Raw genomic sequence first — 16,825 nt, forward strand, 5'->3', positions numbered from 1 at the left:
ACATTAAAATGTCCTCCCCTTCTTTATGTGATGAAAATACATACTTGGCTATTGCTTCTTTCAAGATGAAGTATGACTCTAACAATGAGTTAGACATACTTTTTTCCCTATATTAAAACTTTGCCTGACTGCAGTATGACAGCAGTAAGGAGCAGGGGTATTGCTTTCAGCTTAATTGCCATCTTTATTGATAATAGTGAGCATATTCAACAGCATCAGTCTCGAGGATTTCCATATGACTTGCAAAAAATTACAAGTGGACTTGTGCTTACGTTCCTTTAGAATATAAAGATGGCTAATGAGCTAAGAAACAATATGTATTTTTACTGTTGTGGTTTATCTAAGAAATTCAGGTCTTGAAAACATACCACACCACTGAGAAGTGACATAATACTTGGAAGCTCTGTCAGAACCTCAGCTATATGATACTGCTTCTGTACTTCCACAGGAGGAGCTAATCTATAAAAATCACTTTTCTTTTAGCCCAGTTGCCTGTGGTTTTGTCACTGAATTTCTTGACTGAAATGACTCTGACTCATGGGCCTAGATTTTTCTGGTCACAAACACCTGTGAACAAAACTTTAATAGTATTCAGAATACACAGGTACTTGTGTATATGTATATATATATATGTATATATATAATATATATTTAGTATCAGCTCATCTTTATTTATTATATAATATCATATAATATATAATTATTGCAATAAATGCTGCATTGTAAGTATATTATACATAGATACTGTACATAATTTGTACATGGGTAACATATATTGAACAAGGAAATAAAACTGTGCTACTCTATGCACTTTTGCCATATTTGGTGCAGCCACAAATGCAATGTTTATGCAAAGGATTGAGTGGTTACATTCTCATTTTGGTAAGTAGCTTCGTATACCCATAATATTCATAAGAAGGGAATGTGAGATGTTAGTCCTCGTGAAAAAAACCCTCTGCTTATCTCCAGGCAAGCAGCTCTCATGCACTGCTTTGCTACCATGCCTCAGTCTGAACTGGGGGAGAACAGCTGCTGATAGGAGCAGGCCCATCTGCTGTGACCTATTTGATTTCTTAGTGATCTTTCCTCTTTTTGTCATAAACTGCACACTGGGATAGTGAGCTTAAGATGTGGAGATGTGACCAGCCAAATTCATCTCTTTTATGATGAGCAAAAAGCATTAGTCTGGAACAATTTGTAATTCTGACTAAAACAAAATGGGAGTTGTACTAAGGTTTAAAAGGTAACCATATCTGAAGATAACTGACAATGTTCTTAAACATTTGGCCCCAGGGAATGCTCAGGCTACCTCTTTGAGAAGAAGACCTGTCTTCTGGAGAGGTGAAGTTTGACCTTTAGAAAGTTTCCTCAGGCTTCTCACGTCTTATATTCTCTGTACAGATAGACACATTCCTGAGACTGATACTGCTTTTATTCAGGCAAGCTCTCACATTATCGATAAGTACAGCTGGCCAGATTGGTAAAAAAACAATCACTTAGTCAAAACTAATACTTTGCAGAAATATGGTTGTTTTATCTGAAGTTTTTCACTGCCATAATGATTGCGGTCAAGATGTGGGTGAGAGACCTCCAAGAACAGCTAACATTATGGACTGGGATGACTCAGGTTCAAGTCTCTGATTTCAGGGCTTACTCTAGACACAGAGGCTTCAGGCACAAAAACATCTGTGATAGTGCACTGGAGGAGAAGAAAAGGCCAAGACCTCACTATCTGCTTTGTCTCTGACAATTTGGGTGCTGCCACTGAGAGAAGGCTTCAGTGGTGTGACAAAGGGGCTGGGCTACTACCATGGGAAGAAAGGAGCTGCCAGAAGCAGCTGGAGGACAACTCCTCCCATCCCTCTACTGGTACCAGCATCAGGAAGATGGACAGTCCAGGCTCGCTCAGCCAAGTTCTCTATCCTAGCTATGCCTTTCTATTTCTTACAGTCTTTCTCATGGCAAGATTAACTTTTCTGTGCTTTCTCAACCTTAAAGTGGTAGCATAATTCAATTATATCCCTACTGCTTAGAAGTCTAGAACCATCTTTGACTGCACTGAATTAACCATAGCAGGTTTTCCATACCCCAGGCTGTAAGGGCAGCCTCTGTTGCCTAGAAGTTGTCAGGACCAGCTAGCTTTCTACTCAGTACACTGGCTTTTGTGTGTCCCATTTTAGGCCTGGGAAACAAGCAGGAGGAACCAGAACTCCACATGTGGCCACAGAACTATGATGTTGTTGGAATGACTGACTGGGACCAGTCATTGTTGGGATGGCTCACAAGACTGGAGTGCTACACTGGATGAGTAGAAGCTAAGCAGAAATGATGAGCAAAGAAGACAAGGAGGGGGATTGACATCTATGCGAAGAAGCAGCTTGGATGCATGGAGCACTTCTATGAGACAGATGACAGTTTGGTTGAGCGCTTGTGGGTCACGATCAGTGGAGAGGCCAGTAAGGGTGACATTGTGGTGGGAGTTTGTTACAGATCACATGAACAGGGTGAGAAAGTGGATGAAGGCTTCTTTAAACAATTCAGAGAAGTCTCTGGATCACAGACCCTCATTCTTACAGAGGAATTTAACCTCCCTGACATCTGCAGGAAGGGCAACATGATGGGAAGTGAGCAGTCAATATTTCTGGAAGGTGTTGGCGATACAGGCACTGGATGGGCCCACAGGGGGTGGCACACAGCTGGATCCACTATTCATTAACAAACAAGAACTACTTGGGGATGTGATAATCAGTGGCAGCTGTGGCTGTAGCAACCATGAAATAGTGGAATTTAAGGTCCTGAGAGGAGTGAGGTAGGAAAGTGGCAGAGTACAGACACTGGACTTCAAGAGAGCAAACTTCACCTTATTCAGAGAACCAGTAGGTGGGATCCCATGGGAGGCATCTCTGAAGGTTGAAGGAACTCAGGAAAACTGGAAGATTTTTAAGTACAGCATCCTCCAAGAGCAAGAACAGTCAAAACTGATACTCAGGAAGATAAGCAAATATATCAGGAGACCTGCTTGGCTAAGGGGGAACTCATGATGGAGTGCCAACACAGAAAAGTCAGCATACAGGAGGTGGAAGCAGGGGTGAGCTACAAAGGAGGAATTTAGAAACATTGCCCAGACATGTAAGGATGGTGTCAGGAAAGCCAAAGCTCAGCTGGAGTTGAGACTTGCAAGGACAACAAGAGCAGTTTCTACCGCTGCAGTAGTAAAAAAGGCTGAACAAGGAAAATCTGAGATAACTACTGAATGGGATGGGTGATTGAGTAACAGTGGACACAGAGAGTGTGGAGGTACTCAGTGTCCTCTTTGCTTCAGTCTTCACTGACAAAGTCTCCCAGATGAGAGTGAAAGGGTTTAGGAGGAGAACTACCACCAGTGCATAAGCATCGACTCAGGTATTACTTGAGAGAACTTGACCCATACAAGTCCATGGGACCAGACGGTAGCACCCAACAATGTTGAGAGAACTGGCTGATCTGCTTGCAAGGCTGCTATCTATCATCTTTAAAAAGTCATGGAAATCAAGGGAGATCCCCAACAACTGGAGGAGCATAAAGGTTGGATACATCTTCAAAAAAGGCCAAAAGAACAATCCAGGGAACTGATCAGCCTCACTTCAGACCCTAGGAAAGTCATGGAGCAAGTCCTCTTGGAATACATTTCTGGGCACATGAAGGAGAACAAAGTGACTGGGAACAATCAGCATGGATTTACCAAGGACAAATCATGCCTGACCAACCTGATTGCCTTCTGTGATAGAATAAATAGATTTATGAAAGAGCGGAAGGCAGTAATGTCATTTACCTTGACTTTACCAAAGTTTTCAACACTGTCTCCCACAATAATCTTGTTTCCAAATTAAGATGTTACAGTCTGAATGGGTGGATAACTAGATGACTAAAAAGCTGGTTGGATGATTGGGCTCAGAGCATAGCAGTTAATGGGGCATACCCTACCTGGAGGCCAGTAACAAGCGGAGTACCGCTGGGGTTTATCCTGGTCCATGTCCTGTTATCATCTCTTTCCATCTCCTGAGGAGGCAATGGAGTGCTTATGCATAAAGTTTGCAGATAAAGCCAAATTACAGGGACTCATTCAATATGCTCGAGGGCAGGTCTGACATCCAGACAGACCTGGACAGGCTGGAGGAATGAGCCAACAGGAAACTTACAAAATTCAACAAGGACAAATGCAAAGTCCTGCATTTGGGAAGGAATAACTCCTTGCAATGATACAGGCTGAGCAGTGACTGGCTGGAGAGCGGCTCTGCTGAAAAGGACCTGTGAGTCCTGGTGGACAGCAAACTGAACGTGAGACAGCAGCATGCCCTGGCAGCAAAGGCAACCAACAGTATCCAGGGCTGTATTAACAGGAACACTGGCTACTGGCTAGTAGGTCTAGGAAAGTGTTTATCCCGCTTTATTGAGCACTTGTTAAAGGTCATCTAGATACTGCATCTTGTTTATAAACCCCTATTACAAGAAAGACATCAATAAACTGGAGTGAGTTCAGCAGACAGCCACCAAGACAGTCAAGGGACTGGAGCACTTGTTCTACAAGTAAAGGTGGAGGAAGTTGGTCTGGTTCAGTTTGGAGAAGAGAAGGCTTCTGGGAGAATTAATAGAAACCTTCCAATACCTGCAAGGCTGTCATCTAGAAGATGGAGCCAGGCTCTTCACAATGGTGCATAGTGGGAAGACAAGCGGCAATGGGCTTTAAGTTGAAACAAGAGAGGTTCCAACAGGATATAAGGAGATCTTTTTTCACCAGCAATATATGCAAGCATTGGAACAGGTTTCCCAGAGAGGCTGAGCATTCTCCATCCTTGCAGTTTTCATGACCAGACTGGATAAAGCTCTGAGCAACCTGTTCCAACTTTATAGTTGACTCTTCTTTGAGCAGAAGATTGGAACAGATGACCTCCTGAGGTCCCTTTCAACCTGAATTATCCTGTGATCCTACAAGTCAGGGGAATATGGGAATTCCTTCCCCTCAGCAACTCCAGTTACCTTCACTTTTGTCAGTTTTCTTTAATGGTGTCCACTACCAGTTCTTAACACCAGTGCTTTTGCTGCAATCTCCTGGAGAGTGCTCTGTTGTTGCCCCTCTGGGCCACCACTCTGAGTAGCCTTAGAAACTTTTCAGTTCTTTCAGGAAGCTATCGGTGACACGCAAGATCCACATGGGACCTTACCAGAAAATATTGACTACGTTTTTTTCAAGTTTCCTTTGCTCCAGGTTCCTCCACCCATCACTGCTGACAGCAGTCAGGATCCACCTTGACCAAGCAATGGCTATGACTCTCAAACTCAAAGACTAACCATACAAACATTTGGGTTGCCCCTTCTTTTCTCTGGAAGAAGGTAATGGCTGTACTCACTCCAACTGTCAGCTTAGCTATTTTTAAGAGAAATGCCCCCAAATGTTGCATACATTCCAATCAGTACTGGCCCATACTAGTGAGCTCTCTTTCCTTCCCCGAAAGCGCTGACAGAGCCACAGGTCTACAAGGAGCTTCTGTCTACCATCTGAAGTTCACAGAGGAAAAAAAATGCTACATTCTCTCAGGTAGCAAGATATCAGGGTGCAAAGCCACCAGTTTTACACCAGATTAAAGTTAATAAAATGTTAAAAATAGAATGAAAATTAATAAATTGTACCTTAAAAGTGCATGTATCCCTTATCTCAAAAATATTGCTGAAACTGTAGTTCCTGATAGTTGTTAAGTCTCTGGTTTTTTCATAAGACTTGCTTGGCATAATAATATTAATCAAAATATTTAACATTATTATCCAACCTTGTTTAAGCCTTTTGAGAAATTGTTGTAGAACATTCTGTTATTGTCATGGTATTTATGTGCATTTATGATTTTACAATCTCATTGCAAAGCAAGGCTGAGAAAAATAGAGTCTCTTTATACAAAAATATGACCTTCCACCCCCTCATGAATTTTACTGGTCACTGCTGACACTAACTGTTCATGGAGCAATTCATATCCAATCATGTAAATTCTCTCATGTTCTGTGATGTTTTCTAAGAAGATGAAGCTTATATCATTATGCTGTCTCTTTGTCCATCTTCCTGATTTTGCTCCATCACTCCACTCCACACCTTTCTTCCACCCTCTGTTTCTTTCCCATATGCCAATGAATTATGACTGCCTTAGGCAATTTCATTCAAGCTTGATGGAGTAGAAATTTTAAAAGCTGTTGCTCCAAGTTTTCTGCACTGTGAGGGTGACAAAGCACTGGAACAGGTTGCCCAGAGAGGTGGTGGAGTCTCCTTCTCTGGAGATATTCCAAACCCAATAGGACATGGTCCTGTGCAATGTGATCTAGGTGACCCTGCTTGATCAGGGGAGTTGGATTAGATGATCTCCAGAGGTCCCTTCCAAACTCAACCATTCTGTGATTCTGTGAAGTTTTGTGAGTATTGTGTGAAAGAATTCTAAATTCATGGCCACAACGAGGGTAAAGCAGAAAAACTGAAGGCATGAAAAACTTTCACACCTTAGGCATTCCAAGATGCAGAGATCATCTGAGCAAACAGCACATGTGTATTGGCTAGTATGTCAGCACCCCTGTAGTTCAGAACCAGGTTTAGCACAGGTAATCATCTCTCCCGGAAAATGACCTGGGAAAGTCAAAGCTGGAGTATTGTGGAAGTATGTGTGCAGCCATATCAAAATAAAAGCATAAGATCATAGGATAATTCAGATTAAAATAGACCTCAGAAAGTCATGTATTGCTCCTCAAAGCAGGGTCAGCTATGAGATCAGACTGAATTATGGAAAAAAAAAAAAGTTAATGTCTTCCACTACTCACAGGACTGTGTCATTTTTTCCCTCTTTTTACATAGGACCTTTTCATGGTGGACATTGTTAGATTTTGTGATTAAAGGCTCATCTCCATGAACACAAGGAGTGCAATGGAAAAATTATGGGCAGAGGAACTCCAATAACGTAAGCACAGAAACAGAGCACCTTGATCCAGCTACTCCCAGGCGTCAGGGGAGAGCGCTCGGCCCATTGTCCACATGGGAAACCCACCTATGTGAGTCAATGGGAGCAGCTCTCTGGATCGCTTTCCAGACTGAGGGGGGTTACAGTGGTAGGGGACTCATTATGGGATAATGCTGGGTAAGAGCATCTTTGTTTTGTACAAGACTTATTACAGCATATTTAGGGGAGGAACCAAAGGTGTGGATAGGGAAGGATCACGGTGGTTTGGGGAGGAACAAGCATGGGAAAACAGAAGGATATGGGGATGAAAAGGTCCAGTCATGTGTAAACAGATTGCTGGTCAGTACACTTTTCTGGCCACGCCCCGAGCCTGGTCTCTGCAGTCTCTCCTGTTGTCTTATTAAACTTCATTTTTACCTACTTTCCTGTGTGAGGGGGCTCTCTTTCTGTGTGCATATGTGTGTGTGTGGAGGTTTAAGTGGCAGCAAGTGGAGTGGGGACCATGGGCCCTAGGGGCCTCTGTGTCTGTGGTGCCAGCAATTGGAGAGACAGGAGGGTGTGAGATGTCTAAGTGGCAGCAACTGGGGAAGGGGCCATGGGTCATAGAGGACCATGCCTCTGGAGTGCCAGCAGCTGAAGAGACCAGAGTGTGTGCATACTGTGTGTGTGTGTGCATATGTCAATGTGTAATTGCTAACAAACATGGAGCTGGCTTAGCTGGCTGATAGGATAAGAGGCTTGGGAGCCAAGCACTGGAGCAGCCAAAAGTGTGGGCTGGATACTGCAGAGACCAGAGCTGTCTGAGAGCTGGCTACTGGAGGGACCAGGAGGGCCAAGCCAGCTGCAGGAGAGACTGTGAGGGCTGGGGGTTGGCTATTGGTAAGGCTATAGGTCTGGCCCAACTGCCAGAGAGACCCATTTGCATGTGTGCATCTCCATGTGTGAGGCACCTAAGAGATCAAGGGTCCAGCTACTGGATAGGCTGTGTGTTTTAAGGCCAGTTACTTTCATTCTGATCAGTCACAGAGGGTAACAGGATGAGGTCACTGGTGCTGCTTGTGTGTGCATGAGTGCTGTGCTTTCTCCATGTTAATCCATGTGGCCAGCCATGTATACATTTATATTATATATATGTATGGCTATTGGAAATACATGCTCAGCTTTGATACTGACTGGCCCTAGGGAAATGGAGATGCAGCAGCCTCACCTCTGTCAGACTACTGGACTTAGAAGCCCATAACTGATGTAGATATTAGTGTTATTAAACCCCTGGAATAGTGAAAATGTGAATTTTTTTGTTCAGTCATTTGAAAGAATAAATGGCATTCTGGACTTCAGGGCTCCGGACAGGGTTTTCAAGACAAATTGATAAGACTTATTGAAATAGTTGTAGATTAATGAGAAGAATCAGTGATACCTAACTGCATTTTTCTCCAATAGAATGTCATCAAGGTGGACATTTGAAAAAATATGCTAACAGCTGCATTTTGTTCATAACATTTTTGACACATTTTCAGCTAGTACTAACAGATAAAGTTGTGATACAATAGCATAAGCTTTTTGGAGTCTGTGTCATGGAGCAGCTAGGGCCAACCACTCCCTAAGGTGAGCCCGGAGCCAGGAGTGATTGCAGCACAGGCAGTGACCTCGCTGACCAGGGCACCATCCCACAGCTCCTGTGTCGGGCAAGTTGAGCAGAGTGCTGGTAGCAGAGTCCATCGACAGTTCCAGACAAGCCAAAGTAATCACTCAGATCCAGGGGGTCTAGCCAGAAGCAAAAGGAGACAGGGCCAGAGATAAGGCTACAGTTTAGGTCAGATGGGTCCATCCTGGAGACAAGCTGGTCCAAAGACAGGTCTTCAGACAAGTACACCTATAATATAGGTGTTTATAGTACAGGTCCCACAGGGACTGAAGCTCAGAGCCTGCACTTAAATAGAGTTCCTGGAGAAACAGGCAGAGGATGCGAATGAAAGTTCTTGGTGAGGCTGCTCAGGACAATTAACGTCTATTGGTACACCTGACAATCTGCTACTTTTTTGCATCAAATTGAAAGGAAGTTTTTAAATTACAAAAAAAAAAAAAAAACACTTAGAAAAGAACTTGGCAGTATTGGCTTCTCCCCCATGTGCATATCGTCAGAGGCTGCTTCTTAGCATCAGGTTGGTCTTCACAATTACACAGGAAATTTAGAGGTGAGAAGACCCTAATCACCCTTCTTTGTCTAGATGTATTCATGTTACTGTGAGTAAAAATCTTTTATCTGAGAGCTTAATGTAGTAGACTGCTTTTCAAAATTATTTCTGATAAAGTGCATTAGTATAAATTTGTAAGTAAATGTAAGTATCGTCCATGCCATTACATTTCTTGTTACTGTTCCTTCTCTCTCTTTTTTTTTTTCAATAATTATTCATTGCATTTTGGCTCACTAAGTGTGAGCCATTATCACTGTCAGAAGTGATAAAATAAAAGCATAGATCATTGTCCATGCATTAATCACCTAAATACTATATACTTTTACATAGGGCTGCAGTTATCTTGTAAGTAAGTCTTTCATATACTTAGTCTGATTCCTCACCATTCTGGATTTTTGTTGTCACATAAAAGGAATGAACAAATTAAGGCCAGACTAACAAAATGGATAATAAATGCCTGAGAAAATGTTATTGAGAAAAGGAAGTCCGTCTAACACAGCTGCCAAGAATGAGGCAAATGAACATCTGCATTGGATTATAATACTGCAGGAAAGCTAAAAAGAGTCTGTGCTAAAAGAACCCTCTGTTATTCTTACTTGTTTTTTCCATTTCTCCTTAGTTTATACTTTCCTGGAGCCAAGGAAACATCAGTTTCTTTGTTAGTACCACTACCACTCCAATATGCAAGCATGTGCTTGTAAAAACCCATTTTTAAATACACCAGCATCACAACTAGTAACAACAACAAAACAGAATGTGAAATTTCAGGTATATTCTGAGAAGTCACCTTTGTAAACACAGCACTTAACTGCAACAATCCTTATGCTCTGCAGCAGCAGCCACTATAGCCAGCAACTGAATTATTTTGTGCTCCCTTTCCTGCTGTTTGTAACACTTATAAAGAAAAGAAGAGAAAATTCCTGAGTAACAGAGCAGAAGTTCCACGATCAAAGTATAGTCTTGATCTGTGGAAGGATTTCATGTATGTGTACGGGGTTGTCTGTCGATTGCATATCAGTCACACCTCATTAAATGCACCCATTTCAAAACGAAAAATGAGAATTTTTTTATAACTCTTGCAAGTTCACCTATGCTTCAAAAATCCAACAAAGATTCTTTTTCTCTGGTGTATTACCAACTAGCATAATTATCTCAAAGTAAATCCTCGACTAGCTTTGTAGGATCCCACTTATTCCCAGAGTGGACACCTCCCATACTGCTATGACTTGCTATCACAGATATAACTGCTTGGTACTTACTGCTCACTTCTTTTGGCAAAATACAAGAAAAAATAGAATCTGGGCTCTTTTTTTTTTGCATATTCCTGAAAACATCCTGTTTTTTGATCTCATGCAAACGTAGAAGGTTGCTCTGTTTTAGAAGGGCAGGCACTTAGAGTTGTCTTTGTTTGTTTGTTATGTATAAGGCTTTAAATTACTGTTTGATTAAAAAAAAAAAGTTGAGATTTCCTTGTATACTGCAAGACTGAAAGAGAAATAACTCTTCTCTCTTCTGCTGCTCTACAGAGCATATCTCTTGTGTACATGGTCCTGAGTGATGTAAAAATAACAATATGTGCATAAAATATATTTTTCCCTCTTTGACTTCCTCTCTGCAAAGCATACACTTTGAGGGTTTTTCTTTTCTTTTTGTTGGTGTTATTGCAGAAACAGTACGTCAAAGAAGTGGACTTACACATTTGCACTGGAAGGTCTGAGGTCTGTGGCTGCTCCAGCTGAGCAGGGCAGTTACAAAAAAAAAAACCCTGAAGCCCAAAAGAAAGGTCTACACATATGTCTCAAGGATGGTAAAAATAGAAGTGTAGTCAGCTGGTTTGTCTGGAAGGCATTTTTAAAAAGTTAGCTTTTCTTGAAATATGTTATAGATAAGGAATTAATGTTTGAGGTCTTGAGAAGTGGCTAACAGTGTCAATATACCAGCTCCTAACTTGTACCACAGTAGCAGATAGGGTAGCACGGTAGGGTCCCACAGTGGCAGGTATAACTCTGTATCTTGGCCTTGTTTCATGTGTTCTGTTCTTTCAGCCCTGTAACACAAGCACAAGTGGAAACTTAAAGTGTGTTAATTTAAAACTGATAAAAAGGAAACACTGGATAATGGATTTTTTTTTTCCGTCTGAGAGCTGACTAGGTTTCTAGGAGGCTTTAGGAATGTGCTGTGTATATGCCTAGGAGAACTGCTTGTTGAGGTGTTCAGCATTCCCCATATTAGCTCCCACCCTTATGTGCCTTCTATTTTTCTAAGCTTTGACTAATTAACTACTACAATTTGCTGCACAGGTTGTCTGCTTTAGGCAGGGTTATATGGAAAACTTAAAATAAGAGACCAGGAAAATCTTACTCAGTTATCCAAGCTTTAAGTCTTTCAAAACCAACATTTGCACATTCTTGGTGAAGCTGAAAGGCTGAAATATCGGAAGTGTCTGTCTGTTCTTAGCACAATACTCAAAGTAGATGCCAGGACTGCATCAGCATTGAGAGCAGAGGGAGTAAGCTCCTAATGACTTCTCTTCTGAGGCCAGGCTATATTGAGGAGGGAGTCATCTGTTTTGAAAGATCGGAGAACAAGAGATGAGAACAAGGGTCTCTGTAAGAACATGGAGAGACAGGCAGTGACTGGGAGCTGGAAGAAAAACAGAAGCAGGAGAGGTGGTGATGGAGGGGTAAGGGGAGTGGGACTCGGCACCCCAGGAGGTACTAACTTCTCACTCTTCTGCTGGTTTGTGATGTACTGAGATATGATGACAGAATATTCAGTATAGAGTCTGAACAGTGTTCAGTTAATGCAAGACTGTATGTCACGCAAGGATAAAACAGAGGCTCAATGAGGGAGGACTGCCTAATTTATGTATTGAATAAGGAAGGAAATAGCAGTATAGGATTTTGCAGCTAAAGGTCATCATAAATAGGCATAAAAAGCCAAATAGAGGGTGATGGGGTGGCCTTAATTCTGGCACTAACTCTATGTAATTTTTGAATGTTTTTAGGAAGCAAGCAGTGCATCTTCAGAAAGAATCTGTAGCACCAAACTGTAAGCGAAGCCTTTACAGTTGTTTGTTTTTAACCAATGAACAAGTTAAAGCTCATTGTATCTCAGCAGCAAAAGAAAAAAAGAGAATGAACAGTAAACCTGATTTACTAAGAGCAACAACAAGAGTTGAAGCCTGATGGACAGGTAACACAATTCAAACTCTGATAGTTCACGTCAACTAAAATGGACAGAGGGTAGAGTTGTCAAAGATAGGAATTTCCTACCTCCATAGCAGTTTTCACAGCTTGTGTAGGAGTGAGATCCTCCCTCTGCTCCTACTGAAATGAAGGCAGCAGAACTGAACTCTGTGTCTGTTGTGAATGTACATGGGCCCTACCATACATGCATACTGCTCTGAGCAGCTGCAGCATCTGCTGACACTTGCATAGCAAAACAGACAGAAGGTGTGGTGGGAAGCAGGGAGTGTAGGATGTGAGGTGTTCGGTTAGAAGATACAGGAAGCAAATCTGCAGGATATCAGGAAATATACTCTGGATCTATCTGAGGACAATGAGAGAAAGAGATGTACTCTTATGTATCTGAATATGTATTCAAGGACTACCTAATATACCTCATTAAAGCACTGAACTCCTTTGGTCACTGGTAATTTCTTCTCATTCTATGACTAAGCATTTGGACAATCACATTTTGTTGTGGCAAGAGCTAGCAGATGAAGATGACCTTTTATGTTGTGTTTGAAGATGATAATGACAACTTGTAGGCTATTTCCTACCCACAGAGACCCTCAGAAGTGATGCACACACAGAATCACGGAACGGTTGAAGTTGGAAGGGACGTTTAGAGATCATCTAGTCCAACCCCCCTGATCAAGCAAGGTCACCTAGAACACATTGCCCAGAACCCGTCCAGACAGCTTTTGAATATCTCCAAGGATGGAGACTCAACAGCCTCTCTGGCCAACCTGCTCCAGTGCTCTGTTACCCCCTCACAGTAAAGAAGTTTTTCCTTATGTTCAGACAGAACTTCCCATGTTTCAGTTTGTGTCTGTTGCCTCTTGTCCTGTCACTGGGCACCACAGAAAAGAGTCTGGCCCAGTCCTCTTTACACCCTTCCTTCAGATACACATCGATAAGATCCCCCCTCAGTCTTGTCTTCTCCAGGCTGAAGAGTGCCAGCTCTCTCTGCCTTTCCTCATATGAGAGATGCTCCAGTCCCTTCTTAATCTTAGAAGCCCTTTGCTGGACTCACTCCATGTCTCTCTGGTATTGGGGAGTCCAGAACTGGACACAGTACTCCAGGTGTGACCTCACCAGGGCTGAGTAGAGGGGGAGGATCACCTCCCTCAACCTGCTGGCAATGGTCTTCCTAACGCAGCCTGGGATACCATTGGCCTTCTCTGCCATAAGGGCACATCGCTGGCTCGTGGTCAGCTTGTTCTCCACCAGGACTCCCCGGTCCTCTTCTGCAGAGCTGCTTTTGAGCAGGTCTGCCCCCAACCTGTACTGTTCGTGGGGTTATTCATCCCTGGGAGGAATTATACAAAGCACTGTACATGGATATAGTCAAGTTTCTGTGCTCCCTGCTTTCTTTCTGTATCCTTTCCTACCTTGTGGTTATCATTGTGTTGCTGGTGTATCAACATTAGAATGGAATGGGAGTTGCAGCAATCTGACCTTTTACATAGGGCTCTGTAGTGGAGTTACAGGCCATATCTGGCATAGATGAGTTATGCTTGAGCAAATGCCTAGCCATGATGCCCTCAAGGCATATCAGATAGGTGCTGCAGCATGGCTGTAGATAGGAGATCTGGGGGCTCCTACTGGTCTGCAATGTGGACAAAACACTCTGAACAGTGAAGCCACTACTGAGGATGGCCTCAGGAGCATTGATGTGGTTACCAAGGCTGGTTCTGGGGCCTGTGCTTGAAAAGAGGAAATAACATGAGCTGTCTAGGTAACTGGCAGGATTGTAGCCACGGTGGTTTGAGGACAAAGGCCTCATGTTCTGGAGGTAGAGCTGATACCTTCTAATAGTCTAATCAGCAGACATTAGAGGAGGTTTTAGGCACACAAATGACATGTCTACTTTTTTTTCTGAAAATACTGGTTGATTTACTAAAAGATTACTTCTAGCTATAAGCACTGTCATCTGTGTGAATTCTAGCAATGCTGAACCTTCTTTGCTGGTGTGTCAGAAGACATGTATTTGGTTGGATTATGGAGGGGACAGAGGAAGATAGTAGGTTCTTTTTCCTTTCAAATAGCTTTTTGCAAAGCATTATTGCTTATGTTTGTGTGATTAACAACTCCTCTTAAAATAAAAAGAATAAAAAAAGTCAGATTTAAACCTTGTGAGTCCTGTTGTTGGTCAAAGCTTACCTTGCCTTGATCTTATTTTTAAGATGCACAACTAACTGTATTTTAAATTTTGGACTGAGAGTCAAATCCATTTGTAATGTGTTTATTTTTATCTTATAACTGGGTGGTTGCTATCTTGTAACAGTCACAGCAACCCAGACACACTTTCTGTCCTATTGGTATTGTTTGTTTCCTTTTAGTGGTGCTAGAATGCCTAGCTCTTCTTCTTTTCCCCACTCCCATAAATAGCAGGTTACATTACCTCTGGGTGAGTTTCACTTTTAAGCTGTTCTGCCTCATCCGGAACATCCAGAAATTGCTCAGAAGAAGAAAAAAATCACAATTGGTATTGTGAAGACAAGCACTGTGAATAGCAGAATTGACTGTATTTGGTGAAGAGAGGGAGGGCAGTTCACAAAATTGCATGAAAGCAGCCTGTCAGTTGGAAAATATTTCCAAAAAATACATTGCTGAAGGAGAAACAGACATACTTGGAGAAGAGTGAAGGATGCATTTATCTGCTAAAATGTGGTGCCAGACTAAGGCATTCATGTAGTGTCCCTCTTCTTAAAGTTCTTTCATAGACGATGATCTCAAAAAAAAAAAAGAAAAATTGGTATTACTTCTGTTCCTGATGCTGTCAGAAGCTTTTCAGAGATACACATTTACCCAAATTTGGGTATGTTTGACAGAATCTCTCTAAAACTGATCTTGATCCTAGATTATGAAATCATAAATTTGATTTTTATATTTTAATTTTCTTTTCTCAGTATTTTCCTTGAACCAAGAAATAGAAATTATTCCAAAACCAGTCAGTTCTTGTGACTTAAGTCATGTATTTAATGACTAGCAACTAAAATTGAGGCCACTATGCCTATCATCTTACTTGTGTCAGATACCTATAGCTGTACAAAGCTTTGTTTTCCTAGTGAAAACCCCTGTAATATTTGCTCTTGCTCATTCTTTTCGCTCTAATTCTTACACAAAAAGGTTTATAATGCCTCCAAGTAGTAACAAACTGACATAGAAGACGTTCATTTTCCTCAGTGAATTTGGAGACATATTCTATAACAGTCAGCCCTAGAAGCTGCCTGTGGGCTAGTAACTGCCTGCAACTAGATGCCCAGTCACCTGAGGCTTAACAGACCTGCCCAGCTAGGACTGGAACCCGAAGATGTTATTCATCTTGTGTAGTAAGAGATCCGGCTAGTTTTGTCTTGTCACCATGTCTGTGGACTACAGTCCTGCTCCTGAGCAAGTCTGCAAACTTCACTCATGCTAAGCCTTGGTTTCTGTTCCTGACTGTGCAGCCCCGCTAAGTCCTTATCCCTGTTTCTACTTTGCAGTTCATGCAGAGGAAAAAAAAAAGAAAAAAGCCCTCAAGAAGACTGCCTGCCCCCTGGAGAGGTGCATTCAGCTCACAGCACCTGGCTCTGGGCTACGCTCCTGATGGCAGCTCCCCAGAACTGCTTGCTTCCCTTGCAGTTAGAATTGTGTGTTTTTCCTAACTCTTGCGTCAAGACAGGTGTCGTCCCTCACATAGGTATTCTTGCTGTGATCTCTGGCTTCTTAAATAACCATGTCCCTGTTCCATCCATGGTGCTCCCTTTTGTGTGCTTGCCATTTCTGTTCTCATGCTGCCTTTAGGGAGGGATAGTCTAGCCTGCATAGCTGCCATCTGAAGCTGCTCTAGAAACCACCCACTTGTTCCTTGCAGTCGGAGAGTGGTAGAGAGCCAGAGCCAGCATGTGGCTGGCCTGATTCTCCTGTGAAGTGTTCAGTGTCTCTGGTGGCCGTAGATAAGACTTGCAGCCTCTTCAGGCTTCTTGCTTCATTATCGTACCCTGGCTACTGTTTAAAAGGAAATAATGTGAATATATAGGAAAGGAAATAATGTGTTTTCTCTGAGGTAAGTTCATTCTGAGTGGATTAGAAAAATGATCCAGTGGGAAAAAAGACCCAGATTACACTGGTAACAAAGAAGAACACCGTGCTTTAACAAGCATGCACTTTTGTTTATAAGTGGCTGTTGGCTTGATTACAATAAAAAAAAATCAAACTGAAAAGTGCCACTTAAGACATAAAAACTGGTGCTTAAATTTAAAGAGGCAGGCTGTTAGGATGGTGACTTCTTTGAAAGTTAAAGCTATTCTTGTCTCTTTAACAACCTGAAGGAAAAACAGTATGGATTTTCTTTTTCCCTTATAATTTGCTAATATGCTGTTTCTAAGACAATTTGAAAAGTCTTTGCTTTTTCTGCTTCTGCATATAATTAGTTCTCCTGATCATTACA

Source organism: Apteryx mantelli, chromosome 2 (assembly GCF_036417845.1).
Source record: "Apteryx mantelli isolate bAptMan1 chromosome 2, bAptMan1.hap1, whole genome shotgun sequence".
In the NCBI taxonomy this organism is placed as follows: domain Eukaryota; kingdom Metazoa; phylum Chordata; class Aves; order Apterygiformes; family Apterygidae; genus Apteryx; species Apteryx mantelli.